The following is a 14,684-nucleotide window of genomic DNA, read 5'->3' on the forward strand; positions in this document are numbered from 1 at the left end:
CAGTTTGAAAAGATCTTGGGGCCTTTGCTGAGTTGCGGACTTGCCCTGCTGCGGGCGGTGACAATGTTTTTCTTTATGCATTGGACCATACTTCATTCCAGGAAGTTTGATGCTTGCATTCGCTCTTCGTAACTGACCCACATAGCACAAATCGCGGGATATGCGCACATCCTCAGGACATCCCGCGAACCTCCTAAACACCTCCTCCCGAGTGCTTAATGTCACATCCCGGGATATTCTCAGGACATCCTAACCAAGTCCCATCGACAGCGTGCGGGATGTTATTAGGATATGAACTCCTACTTACTACATCCTCAGGACATCCCGGGATATCCCACAAACCTCCTAAGCACATCCCATTATATCCTAAAAACATCCTATCTATGTCCCATCGACAGCATATGGGATGTTATTAGGATTTAAAGTCCTACTTACTACATCCTCAGGACATCCCGTAATATCCCAATTTCCTCCTAAACTCATCCTCCTGAGCGCTTAATGTCACATCCCAGTATACCCTTAGGACATCCTATCTACGTCCCACCGACAGCGTATGGGATGTTATCAGGATTTGAAACACTAGTTACAATATCCCTTTAACCTCTTAAATACATACTCTCAACTGCTTAGTGTCACATCCCAGTATATATACAGAGGAAAATTCCAGTGAAAGTATGTGAAGGTGTTATGATCTAAAACCTACTTTTTTTACACAGATAGTCTCAAATCCTTCTCCTATGGTTACTATGGAAAAATCAGAAATGTTGAAAATATTTATACAACTTATTTTGTTTTTAAATCTGAATTTGTGAATATATTAAAACTGAGCAAGGAAATTAAAATGAATTATTAATACAAAATATTAAAACTGAAAATTTTGCTTTTATTTTTAAGATATTAAAAATCTTTTGATCATTTTTAAACATCCAATAGCCCCCAAATTGAATTATTCATAATTAAATTGTTTTACAAAATCAGTTTCTAATTTCAATTAATTTGTATTAAAAATTGAATAATAAAATTAGCCATTTAATAATCTTTACATTAATGAATCATCTTTCTTTAAAACATGTAAGGAATTTATAGTGTTTTGATGACACTGTTGGGAAATTGTTAAAAGGAATAAATTGTATTTTTAAAACTAAATCAATTCCTAGCCTCAGAATAAATAAATATGTTTTTGGAACATGAGAATGCTGCAGGCTTTTTTATATATTTAATATTTAGTTGTAAAAATTTGACATTATGTTAACAATTCTTTATATCATTCAAAAGGTAACTCAAGAAGCTCTTCTAAAATTCTATCTTTCTGCTCATACAATTAAAAAAAAAATCTGAAAGGCCTCAGATTTTAGCAGTCACTCAAAGAGGCTAAAAGTTTATGTATGCATAGATTATCAATACAGATGGGGCAGTGGAAATAGCAAAACATTTTATAAGATACTGACACCAGAAAGTTATATATCTTCTATATATTTGAAAACTGAAGAAATATATCATGTAATTATGTAGAAATATTAAAATGTTTTCAATTAGATATATCATGAATTAAATGCATTTTAAATCAATCAGATTAAAAATTTAAAAAAGCATTGTTAAGAACTGTGTGTAATGCTTTTAAATAGCTTGGCTTGTTAGTCAATAATACGAGGGCTATCCAGAAAGTAGATTACGTTTTGGAATAAAAAAATAAACAAAGTATAGGAAACAAATTTTATTATATACAGATGAAAGCCACACTCAAATACTACTTTTCTACATAGTCACCATACAAATTAAGGCATTTATCGTAGCGATGTACGAGATTGGAAATTCCTTCGTCGAAAAATTCGGCCGCCTGCGCCTTCAACCACTTCGTTACCTCTTCTTGCCTTCCATCTTGCACAAAACTTGTGGTAACCAAGCTTTTCGCTGATGATTTCGTGCAACAAACTTCGCGAAATTTGTGGAAAACTCAAAGAAAGTTCCGTTATTGTGAAATTTCGATTTTCACGGACTTTAGCATCGACTTTTTCGAGAAGTTCGGCGGTCACTATGCTGGGTCTCCCACTTCGATCTTCATCGTGAACATTGGTTCGGCCATTTTGAAATCTTATGACCCACTGACGCACTCCACCTTCAGTGATAATGTTGTCCCCATACACTTCACGAAGCTGCCGATAGATTTCTATCGGTTTACAGTTTTTTGCAGTCAGAAACCTTATTACTGAGCGCACCTCGCGGGATTTTCAATTAACGCAGACATTTCAAACCGTCACAGTATCTGAACGGAGCACAGCACGAACCTCTCACTAGCACGGCTAGATGCAGACTGAGCTGCGCAACGCTCTGACCCCAAGATGGCCGCGCTAGCCCCGCCCCTAGCGGACACAGACGGAAACGTAATCTACTTCCTGGATGGCCCTCGTATATTAGATTTTAAAGATAAATATGTTAAATTTTGCCAAATGGCAAGACTTGAATGAAAAGCGAAACAAGTTTACGACTGACGATATGAAGTCACATTTCAAAACTAATAGCCCTTTTAGATTAAAAAAAAAAAAAAAGTTCTGAAAATAATTTGCAATGGTTCATTCGTATTATTTTACGCAAAATTCAGTAAAATGAAATTTACCTGTTGAAATCAGCACCAAATTAAACTTTGTAAATTCTAGCGCATGTTAAAGGTTGTCTCATCCAGAATTTTATTACTAACCATTCATTTCAGAGCAAAATAAAACAGTAATTGCCATTTATATGACAATCAATATCAAAAATTTAAATCTGCATTTTACGCAACATAGAAAAACTTCAAAAGATCTGTTTACCATGCAATTAAGGCATTTTATTCTGCAATCAACTCTACCAATTATTAATTCCATTAAGTATATTAAGTTTACTCTTTCTGCTCAATATATGCTATGTAAAATTTTCCATAAATTTATTAATTCATTTTATTTTGAGGTGAGCTTTTATTCAACTCTCAATGTCAACGAGAATGTTTAGTTCATTTTTTATTCGGTCTCAAAAGAGAAATCAAAATACGTCGATTTATGTACGTGTATTTATGAATCAAAATACATGAGAAATCACAGTGAGAAAAGCACTGCTACCTTAAATTGTGATTATATATAACAAATGCAGTGAATTATAGTTAAAAAATAGTGAAAATATTTATATTTCTGAACAATTTCATATATAACATTTTCAGTTTCGCATATGTGGCAATTTAAGAACTTTTTTACGTATACCAATTTTTTGAAATATCTGCAAATTTTTGTATCTTTAAGGAAAGCTTATTCTTTCACCTTTAGTATATAAGTAATGGTAATTTACCAGATAAAATTACTTAATGGGGAATACAGAAACATATCTAATCACTTACCTTTGTGACTTCATCTGCAGAGAGACTAAAAAGGTAGTTCAGCTAAATCTGCTATAATTAATATTTATAATAATGCTAAATTATGCAATATCTATTAATATGACAAATTTTTGTAAAGCTATTTATGTGGATGAAAACTAAACACATTCAGAAATTTATGGCACTATATTATGATTAACAGAGGAAAAACACTTTTCAAAATTCAAAAGTTTTCATTAATCCAATTTATCACATTTTATTTGAATTCATGAAAAACAATCTTATATCCATGTATTCTTATGTATATAAGAACTCTTGATAAATTGGATCTCTGTCATTGCCTTTCATAGCACCTAAAATAAACAAACACTCACAATTACTATATGTGAATATAATTCAAAATTAAATTTAAACAAATGACTATTACAATGCAAATTAAAGGAAGCATTTAAAATATTTTAACATTTAATACCTATAAACAGAGTAGCAATTATTTGATTTTTCGATTATAGTAAAATAAACATGGGGGATGCCTTTTAAAATTTTTTATGTCAGAAAATAAACTCAAACCACCAGCTGAACATATGAGCAGTTTTATCAATCAGCCACTGGTAGGTAACCTGGATACTGAATCAACATATAAAGTTGCCAAGATAAAGAGAGAAACAAAATTATGATAATCACATCTTACCTATTCATAAAACTATTTTAAATTTAATGTGTAGGCAAGTCCAAAAAGAGTGAGAATGAATTTATTTTGCAACACAAAGTAAAGTCTTGCAGGAGCAAAAAAAACTTGTCTCATGAGATTGGCAAGTAAAAAATAATTAACTGCATCTGGTAACATTTATCTGACAACACATATGTAATTGTTAGCTACGTGCAGAAAATAAAATCTGATCAGGGGCGTAGCTAGAGGGGGAAAGAGGGGCATCTGTCCCCAGGTGCAGAATCCAAGGGGCGCCAAACTGATGTTAGAACATTTTAGAATTAAATGTTTTCCATCCTTGGCAAGCAGTAGGGGGCACGAAATCTTCAGTTGTCCCTGAGCGCTGAAAACCCTAGCTATGACTCTGAATCTGATCATGTTAATGCAATTTTAAACTTTTGAATTTAACCGCAGAAATTTACCAAAGAAGTACTTGTAACAGTAGTAAATGAAGATGTGGCTAATCTTTACTGTATGGTACACCTTGGTTTCTGTCTGAAAAAAAATCGCAAAGTGGTTGTTTGTGAAATGTGGAAGCCCATTGCGTCAAATAAGTTTTTCAGTAACCCTAATGTTGATAATGTTGGCGAAAGTAGCCTTTAGGAAAAAAAAAAAAAAAAACTTTTTTTTTTGTCAATAAAAAGGAGTTATTTCAAATATTGCCAACGTGTTGTGATAAATTTAGTTTTGAGCTACTTTTTTTAATAGTAAACCTTTTGTACGGTCCCAGGTTTTTGGTTCTTACCATTCTTTTCAATTGCTGTGTTTGGTTGCACGGAAGTGGTATGGTCTTGTATTTTGAACATGCTATTTATTATTTTTGTGTGGGTACCATCGTTTGAGTATGTCTGAGGTGACTAAGAGATGAAAAATTGAATTGAATTGCTTACCTGGAGGATGGTGGTGGGAAGCCTAAACATATGCATGTGAAAAAAAAGGTACGTGAAAAAAATGACTTTTCATTTATTTTTTTGTCTCTGTGTGTTAATTTTTGTTAGAAGATTTGTTGTTTAATGTTTTTATGTTAGGAAATATGTATTTTTGGTAACTTATTCCTCTCTGTTTGTGTATTTTTGGTTGTCTGTATGTTAAGACAGTGGTGAATTTTTTCTGGTAACTATGATATTTTTAACTTTCTGATTTTCTTAAAGTGAAAATAGATCAATGTGTACATGGACAAAGTTAAGGCAGTGCACAATGCCCAGTTTGTGCAGTTCGTTTTAATAGGTCGATGTGTACATGGACACAGAGTTTGTGTATGTCTTTGACTTCTTATTTTGGTTTTGTGTAGCGGCCACCTTGAAATTGGTGCCGATCCTCTCAGGTGACGATCTTGATATAAAAAAAAAAAGAAACGATTCGCCAAGGGTTACAGTAGAGTAAATTTTTACCAAAGATGTTCTACCATAATCACCATTTCAGTGGTTTAAACACTAGTGGAGCAGTATGCAGAGATGAAGATTTGAGTTTTGTTTACACAGCATGATGGTTTAGGCACTCCAGCCATTACAGTGAACAAAATTATAATAAACATAGCCACAATAATTGCCTATAAATATTGATGTATAACACTGCATTAACTAATATATTTCTTATGCTAGTATATACAGAATCCTTAATCGAAGGGAAAATCAGAAGACTGTGCATACATTTTCCTTTAACTGAAACATGGATTTGACCATACAAATCTCAGTCTTACGAGACATGCCACACTATGCAGATAGACAGTAAAAAGTGCTTGTGTTGTTTTTATTTGTTAGAGGTATGAAATAAATATACTTCTAGATTTTAATTTTTTCTTTTCTTGTTTTACATTTGGATTACCTATCAAAAAGTAAGGAATTTTGATATTATTACAATATCGGAGTTAAAATAACAATTATTGGACATGTTAAAGTAATGAAAATTTTAAATTAGGTTAAAAAGTAACCCTTAATGTGGCATATTTTTGAATTAAACTCTATCGACATTAAAAACAACAAAACGTCCCTCTTTATTAAGGACTTTAATTAACTAATTTTAAATACGGAGCTATGAATGAATTTTTTCCTTTGCATGTTATAATAACTGAAAATTACTCTGATACAGTCAAAATTCCTAAATGCAAGTACATAAAATTTACTTTAGCAATTTAAAGAGATGAGACACACTGAACACATGAATAAATTTCTATCAAAGAATAATTTATTAAATTTGGCCCGTTCCAAAGTAAACTTTAACCATTAGATTACATTATTACACCATGTTATCAGTTTGAAAAGCAAGTCATATGCCAGATCTTGGATGTAAAAGAAATGCACAAAATAATATACAGGTTATTGAAAAATGATGTATACCAATGTTTATAGATATGATTAAATGTAACAGAAAATTTACTGTCACAACCACATTTTTAAGTGAAATGTATTATTTTAACATTTTACAATATTTAAGGTATGGCATTAAATGCAACATTATGTGCCTGGACATAAGTTAGTAAATTTAAAAAAAAATAATAGTAATCAAAGAATGAATGTCATGAAAAATTTCAAAAACAAGCAGAATTTAATTTAGAAGACCTTTAGACACTTATGATAAATAAATTTGAGAATTCTTCACCCAAAATTAAATTATAATTAACTAAAACCAGTTTGACTGACCTTCTACAAAATCCTTCAGCTGCAATTTTTTCTAGCTTGAAAACCAAATTCTTCTCCACATGGTAATAACATCTTAACCAGTTGAAATTCCTGCAGAAAGTTTGATAACACAGTAATAGAATTAATAGAATAGAAAAATTAACACAAAAGTATAGAACATCATTTAAACTTAACATTATTACAAATTTTGGTGCTTTCTGACTATCTGCAAAGCTGTGAAAATTGGCAAAATGGTTAGTTTACGGTTCATATCTACTGCTCTGTTCACAAGTAGTAATTCAAATAAGCACTTTATAAGAAACAAGAAATTTTAGGATGCACACACACAAAAATATATATATTGGGTCAATATTCACATATTTTTCATCCAATGGAATACTATTCAGAAATAAAGATTAAATATAAAGCATGTAAATACATGTGTGTGGTATGCATATTCATAGTTTGCTATTATTGTGTGCATACTCTTGCTGTTTTAGCATAAGTTGAAGCTGTGAGGGCAGATGATAAGAAAGTATCAGAATTTTTCATGTATAAGAAAAGATTGCCCCGAAAATAGTATCTCAATTGTTTAGCACTGACATTTACATAGCGCATTAGAAATATATAGTAATATATGTATAATAAAAAGATAATTGCATATTATTAATTCATTTTTTTTAAATGCCAAACTTTAACAATTCTTTCACATATAATTAAAGAGAATTCTTTCACATGAACATCTAAAATCCATTCTTAACTAAAGAATAAATAATAAAACCATGCAAATTTCTTATCAAGCCCATCATTTCCAAAATGTCTACTTCTGAAAGTTCCCAGCATTTCTCAATATATTATTGAATTTCTAAACTAAGCATCAATGATCGTCATGTTCGCTAATGTGGCAATATCTTTCACACTTCTTTGTTACCACAAGTAACAAGTAGGCTTCAATAAATCTTTAACTGTTACATGCTACTTTTGTCTAAAATTTGTACAAATAATAAAATTAAATGGGCTCTTTATAATATGCTCAAAGAAATAATTTTGTATGAAAATTTGTATGTTATATATTGGCCTGATTAATGATTCAGGAAATAATTCAGGTTTTCAAAGTGCTTCCTAATAATTCAAATTTCAGCTTGTGTCAAAATAAAATCTATAACACAAAGATTTCCTTATGAACAATGCATTTTAACATTATTCAATCACTGGCAATCACACAGTACTGATTGCTTCAATAAACATTACTGTAACTGTGTTATTTAAAAAACTGTAATGTTTTAATTATTTCCTTAATTAAAACATTACAGTCTTTTCCTCCTTCTAACACCAAAAGAAAACCCAGATAAGAAATATAAAAATATCAGTAAAAATAAATTATATTATTGAATGACACTTTACATTAATTACACTTATGCATATATTATTTTATTATAAATTATTTCAAAATCAAAGAAGAGAAGGAGGAGAAAATTTAATATTGACATTTCTAAAATGATATAAACATTAATCATTTAGCACAATTTGTTATTTCAGGCAAAAAGAATTCACTTTTCTGGATAGCATTTATATTTCCATCTCACTTTCAATGAAACATTAAGAGAAATGCATATAATTTAAACACCAGTTTATTTTATTTATCAGACAGATTATGTCAACTCGAAAAAACCTATCAGTAAAATTCGGTAGTAATAATTCTGAATGTTAGGCAACTTGCAAGATTCAACAAAAATTATCAATACTTTTACTATAATGACAATGCTACAGTAACATGAACATAAAATTAAACTGCATATAACTATAAAATAAGCCAGCATATAATAATGGTGCATTGGTTTCTAAAACAATGGGCTCGATGAAAAAATACATGTATTATGGTAGCTATTCATATTCTTCAGCTTTCCTAATATTCTCATGTTCACTTTACATAACTAAAGTATCTAAAATACAATAAAAATGCAAACAATATTTATGAGAAAATGATAAAAGCATTCATAAGCATTTGATTGCATGATCATATTTTGTCTTCCTGCAAGTCGAATCTTAAAATGATATGCAGTTTGAAAAATGCTTAATCCTTTTATAAAATATTCAAAAAAGATTAAAAAAAGGTACTGTTCTGTTATCAGGACCGGGTTCAGAAATGTATTTATGTATGCTTGTATATTTGTATGTTTGTGTGTCTACATATACACATCTATGCACATACTTACGAACACAGGTTCATACATTTCCGATTCTGGTCCCAATAACAGAACAGTACCCCCAAAAAAACTTGAATTACAAACTAGATTAAGATAATGTTTCAACCATACATATTTTGGACAAAACAATGCAAACTCTTATTTTTATACAATTGTTCAAACTATTTAACATAAATTTATTGCTGCAATAAAATAATAAGCAATCTGATCACACATATTATTTTGAAACTGAATGCTTAAACTAGACTAAAAAAAATTCAGTCATAAACATTTGGATAGCAGGGCAAATTAGATATTTGAAAAGACAGCCAGCCATTGAGATACACGTAATTCACGACAGAATGGTAACAATTCATAAAGCTGTGAAACATTTAACTGTCAAAATGACATAAATAACATAAATTCGAAAAGCAAAAAAAGTAAACATACAAGTATTGCAATTGAACTTACCTTTCATGCAACAAAAAATATCCATACAAGTTAACCTCATGGCGCAGCCATTTTGGATTTCGTTTCAAATCAGACAGATGTTTACGGATTTGCGGAAGAATACGAGGAACTAGTAGTTTGCCGGATACAATGTGAAATGACGCGAAAGAATATAGTTCTGTAGAACTTCCTACATTATTCCGTAATAAACAGTACTATTTCCTATTTTTTTCTTTATCTAATTAATTAATTAATAGGGAAATAGTTAAATAACGCCGAATTCATTTTTAATGAAATGTAAAATTTTGCATGTATGGGACGACCACCTTCCATCCAATGTTTCTGAGAATATAAACAAATTTTGGAATCTGAGAGTATCAGTAAATAAATATATAGAATATCGCCTCTCAAACGACCACTTCTGAAAGTGACCAATAGTTCTGAGATTATCAATAAATATTGATATTAAGCATTATTTCTATAAGACGACCATCTCTATATAAGACCAAAGTTTCTAGAATCTTGGATAGTCATCAGAGATGTATCTTTACTGCGAAATTATCGCACGACTGTAATTCAATATCAATAACAGATCGCGCGATTGAAAAACATTTTCTGTCCTGTAATTAGAGGGAAAAAATTTTCCTTATGAGGTATTTCTCCCGCTTTCCTAGCGTGCCTTCGTGGTGTAATAGTTCTGCACGCTGGGCCGGTATTTCAGAGGTCCGTGGTTCGATTCACGGCGAAGGCGGTTGCTAATTTTTCATCTCTACGGCTTCCCAAAAAAATTCTAATGTCTCTACAGTGGCGCCCGAACTAAAAAGGTGTTGGATGAGGTATATCCACACCCAGGATTTAGTGATTGGATCCCCTTAAAAAAAAGTCGGCCTTTAAAAAGAGAAGTAATATAATGAAGTTATCCGAATCATTCCAGGAAGTTTGATGCTCCCATTCGCTCTTCATAATTGAAGTTATCCGGATCATTCCAGAAATTTGATGCTCGCAGTCGCTCTTCGTAGGTGAAGTTATCCCAGCGTTACCAGCCGTTTCACTACCAGCATTCCGGTTATAGGGTCGAAAAAATTCATCTTGTGTCGTCTCGTGCAGTCTTCGTCGAGCTTTCTGCCACTCTTTTCTTTCTGAATTCCGGAATTCAAGGAGATTTATCTAGTGTCTTTTAAGTGAGATGATTCCTTTTTCAACCTTGTAGCTGCTTGTGACGAAGGGTTCCTGTCGACTAACTGTGAGTTCTCTTAATTTTTACTTTGTGTTACGAACTGAAAATTTCGGGTTTTACTTTTAAAGCTTTAACCTTCTAACTTAAGGCGCCGGACAAAACTAATCTTAAAATCAAAATAATCACAATAATCAATTTCATATATTATAGGAATTATCCTATCGTGACCTTATAGTTTGACAAGTACATTAAGCGTTGTGTATTCGCACCCGGGCACTGCCGCTGGAAATGGCTTTGTTAATATTCAGGTTCCCTTTAATTTACATAATAATCCTAATTCATAGTAGAAACAAAAATTTTCTAACCAACATAGCCTACCATTCAATTAACACAAATCACACAATAATCATTTAAACTGCATGCTGATTTTTTAATTATATTCCGATCAAAATGACATTACATATTATTTTTAGATTTAATCCTCCGGAGGTTAAAAAAAGAGAAAGATAAACACACAAATTTAAGGAAGGTAGTTAAGATTACATATTTTCCTCTTGATTAATTTAGACCTAGGTATTATTTAAAAAATTTCGATATTCATTTCCTTGTTATTTCAGAAAATCTTAAAAAAAAAAAAAAAAAAAAAAAAAAGTGATAAGAGACAGATTTATATAATCGTTAGAATAAAGAATGAAAACAAATTTTAAGGTGAGAGAAAAGAACTAAAAAACTTAGCTGGAAAAGGTCCAGGAATGGTCCGCACACTGTTACATCACGAATCAGGTCATCACTCATGGAAACACACTTTCGCCTTTTACCAAGCTTCTCTGAAGAACGTCAAGGGGTCGGTCAAAACTCCGGTAATTCTTTCTCTGGTGTCATAAGTGAGTCATCCTGGAACACGTAGCTCTCGTTGGCACCACTTCTTCTGTCATCTCCTTGGCGTCACTTTTCAAAAAAAATTTTGGAGATCACTTGGAATACACCATCGTGGCGGTTCGGTGGCTGAGGCTAAGTAATAATCCTTTTTCGTAGACGAAGCAAGGGAAACGCACATTCCTTAGAGTTCTGTAATAGGCTAGCAGATAACAAACAACGAAGACGCCCGCTAAGAATCTTCTCGAGCGTCACCAAAATCCAGAGTAAGCACGGATAACATTTGTTTCTGTGGTTGTAAGCAGAACAGCGAATAGCCGCTATACTCTTCTCTAGTTCTAGTTACCAAGGCCACATAATTTGACAAGAACCAGTACAAAAGCTAAGCAGTGCTAAAGTACTAAAGCTTGAATAACAGTAGAATTTTATAATCATAAATAAAACTAAGTACTTAAGGGGTATCAGAAACCCCCATACCGACAATGTTAAATTGTCCATTTTCGATGCACCTTTTCTCAAAATCTGCTGTAGATACAAGCTTTAAACTTTTTCTGTAATTAAAGCATACTTATCTGATTATACCGAAAAATAAAAATAATATATCTGATAATACCTAATAAATAAGCCATAAAAAGTTTAGATACCTGTGAGCAGCAGTTCCTGGGAAAAGGTACATCGAGTATAAAAAAAATCACGTTTGGAGAAAAACGCGTTTTTATGTAAAAATCCTCATTGATGAAAGCAGTAGATGACAAATTAAAACTAGATTCTTTTTACAGTTCTAAATTTCATAGAGATTAAAGAAGGGTATTTTTAGAAAGATAAAAGTGTAGAAAATTTGAAAGTGCAAAAATCCGAAATCACAATTTTTTGAAGATTTTGGGGTTCCAACTCCCCTTAACACCTAAATGAAAGTTTGACCATTTCCCTCCCCCTGAAAGTATCAAATTTCTCCCTAGAAAGGAATTCTATTGTTGAGAACGACTGCATTATCGCAGTTAGGAACAGCGCAGAATTTTATTATTCTTCTTCTTGAAAAAGCAGGATTTTTGTTAGACTGTACAAATCAATAAAAGTTTTGTGTTGAATAAATGCCGACAATAAACAACTCATAGATTATATATGTAATTTGCCTAATGTTCGGTGTGTTTCTCTTGCATTTAGTTCTCCTAACTTCTCATAATTTTAACAAATAGCTTTTAAAGAAATCTGGAGAGAAATCAAATTTACATGAGTCAATGTTTTTGTTTATATGAGTCAATGTTTCCTGCCAGAAATATTGCAATTTTCACTTTAAAAGTTAAATCGTTACTACAATTTTTGCAAGGAAAAATTTTTAAATTATTCTGAAATAAAATTTAAATACGAGGATTCTTGTTGCATATCACAAATAAGTGCATTTTAATTTTTCTTTATTAAATTGAGAACAACTGGTGCTCTTCTTGTTATATCATTTTTAAATACTTGCACAAACTTAGTATGTAGTACAATGGTAATTAAATTGAGAGATGGAAAAGATTTTCGGAGAAAATTTCTTTCGCTAAAATTTGAATATGAAATGCTTTAATGAAACAGTGTCTTTACAAATTTTAAATAAACCAGTTTCGTTGCAGTTCTAAACTATGCACACATTCAGATGAATATAATTCACAAAACTTGTGAAAAAAAAAAAAAAAAAAAAAAAAAAAAACGAAGAACCTGTCATTTAATTCAAATCAGTTTCTATTAATGCCAAAAGATGGCAATACATGTTAAATGACTTTATGGAGCAATGCAACTGGGCAAGAATATTCAAAAATATTTCTGGCCTTCATAAAATTATTTGGTCACTTATACCTAGTGATCTTAGAGAACGTGAGGACTCACTCTAGCCTTTTGTTAATTTTTTCTCAAATCTGAGAGTTCCTTGTTCTTTTTTGTTTTCTTGCGTATTTATTCCTCATGCTTAGCGAGTCATAATCATACTTTGATTTTCATAAATTAGTCTTTGCCTTCTTGATAATTTGAATCGCGTCTGATTTCGTTTACGTTTGATCAAACATGTTGCAGATAACCTTAAGATTTAAACAGGAGGGAAAATGCCTATATTTAAGAGAATTTGGTCCAGGCCTTTTGTAAAATCGCTTTTGAAAAATTATCGCTCCGTCTTAAGTCTGAGTCTCCTGGAAGGTCGACATAAAAAAAATAGAAGTAATGTGTGGCAGTTTCTGGCCTGTATTAAGTATGAAAAAAATTTTTCTGAGTTGCTTAAAATTTTAATTTAAAACTAGGAATAGTTATGATTAAGACACAATAACACGCCGAATAAATACTAATTCAGAAGTCAAACAACAAAAATCAGCGTTATTTTGTAGGTACAACGCTGATTTTTGTTGTTTGACTTCTGAATTAATAGTTATGATGTTACTCTTTTTTATTAAAAATCAGTCTCTATGATCTGGATTATACTTATATGATTACGAAGAAAGGGAAACCCTCACTGCAGAATTTGACACCTTTTAACTTAAAATGAAAGCCCAAGTATTTTACGATTCATGCAGTTTTTCAAAAATAAAGCATTGAATAATGCATTAACAACTAATAAAGAAATAAAAAATCTTTGATTCAAATGACAAAAAAAGAATATGATGAATGAATAAAATTTTAATTTAAAAAAAAACAGTTTTAATTTTAAATAAAAGTCTAAAGTTATAACATCTACGAAAAATTTTAGAAGCAAGCACAACAATAAAATAGGTATTAAATATAATCGAAAAGAAATAATAAAATCAAATTCAAACGTAAGGTGTGCTAATAAAATGTAATATAATAGCAATAACAAACAATCAAAAAGCATTAAGAAGCAAATAGAAATAAGCAAACATATAAAATAAACAAATTTAAGAATGTAGAGTTCGTCACATTGTAAATGCTAAGTTATTGTTGAATGTGAAGAATCCTAAGAACTGATAAGCGAATAATCGCTTGAGTTCGAGTGACAAGAAACAACAAGATGGAAGGGTAAATAACCCTTTATTATTCAAATAAAATTTAACAGAACTCCGTCTTAGAGTGTACAATAAAAGCCGATACTTGGGCTTGAACTTAACACACAGATCGTATTTTATTCTCAAGTGTCAAGATGTAGAAACATCTTTTTACTCGACTTCTGATAAGAATCAAGTAGGAGGAGAAAGAGTAGTGTGGAAGGAAGTGTGGGAGGCGGAAAAAGAGTCAGGTCCGCGCTAGCGGCTGCGAAAAAAAAGGGGAGTAAGTTCAGCGTCGTTATAAGAAGTAGCCGCGGGTGGTAAATCGCAGAGTCAGTTTAGAGTGAATGAGTCAATTA

At 31.4% G+C, this 14,684-nt stretch overlaps 1 long non-coding RNA gene across 1 annotated transcript; it reads right to left on the reverse strand.

The window, feature by feature from the left end:
* Nucleotides 1-3,556: 3,556 nt before the first annotated feature.
* Nucleotides 3,557-9,408, reverse strand: LOC146996160 (uncharacterized). Its single transcript, XR_015041864.1, has 2 exons — nucleotides 6,692-9,408; nucleotides 3,557-3,696 (listed from the first exon to the last, which is right to left on the reverse strand). It is a non-coding gene; the product is annotated as an uncharacterized LOC146996160 (long non-coding RNA).
* Nucleotides 9,409-14,684: the final 5,276 nt, after the last annotated feature.

This window comes from Stegodyphus dumicola, chromosome 7 (assembly GCF_044657685.1).
Source record: "Stegodyphus dumicola isolate Sdum_Otavi_A_Nest chromosome 7, ASM4465768v1".
Lineage (NCBI taxonomy): Eukaryota > Metazoa > Arthropoda > Arachnida > Araneae > Eresidae > Stegodyphus > Stegodyphus dumicola.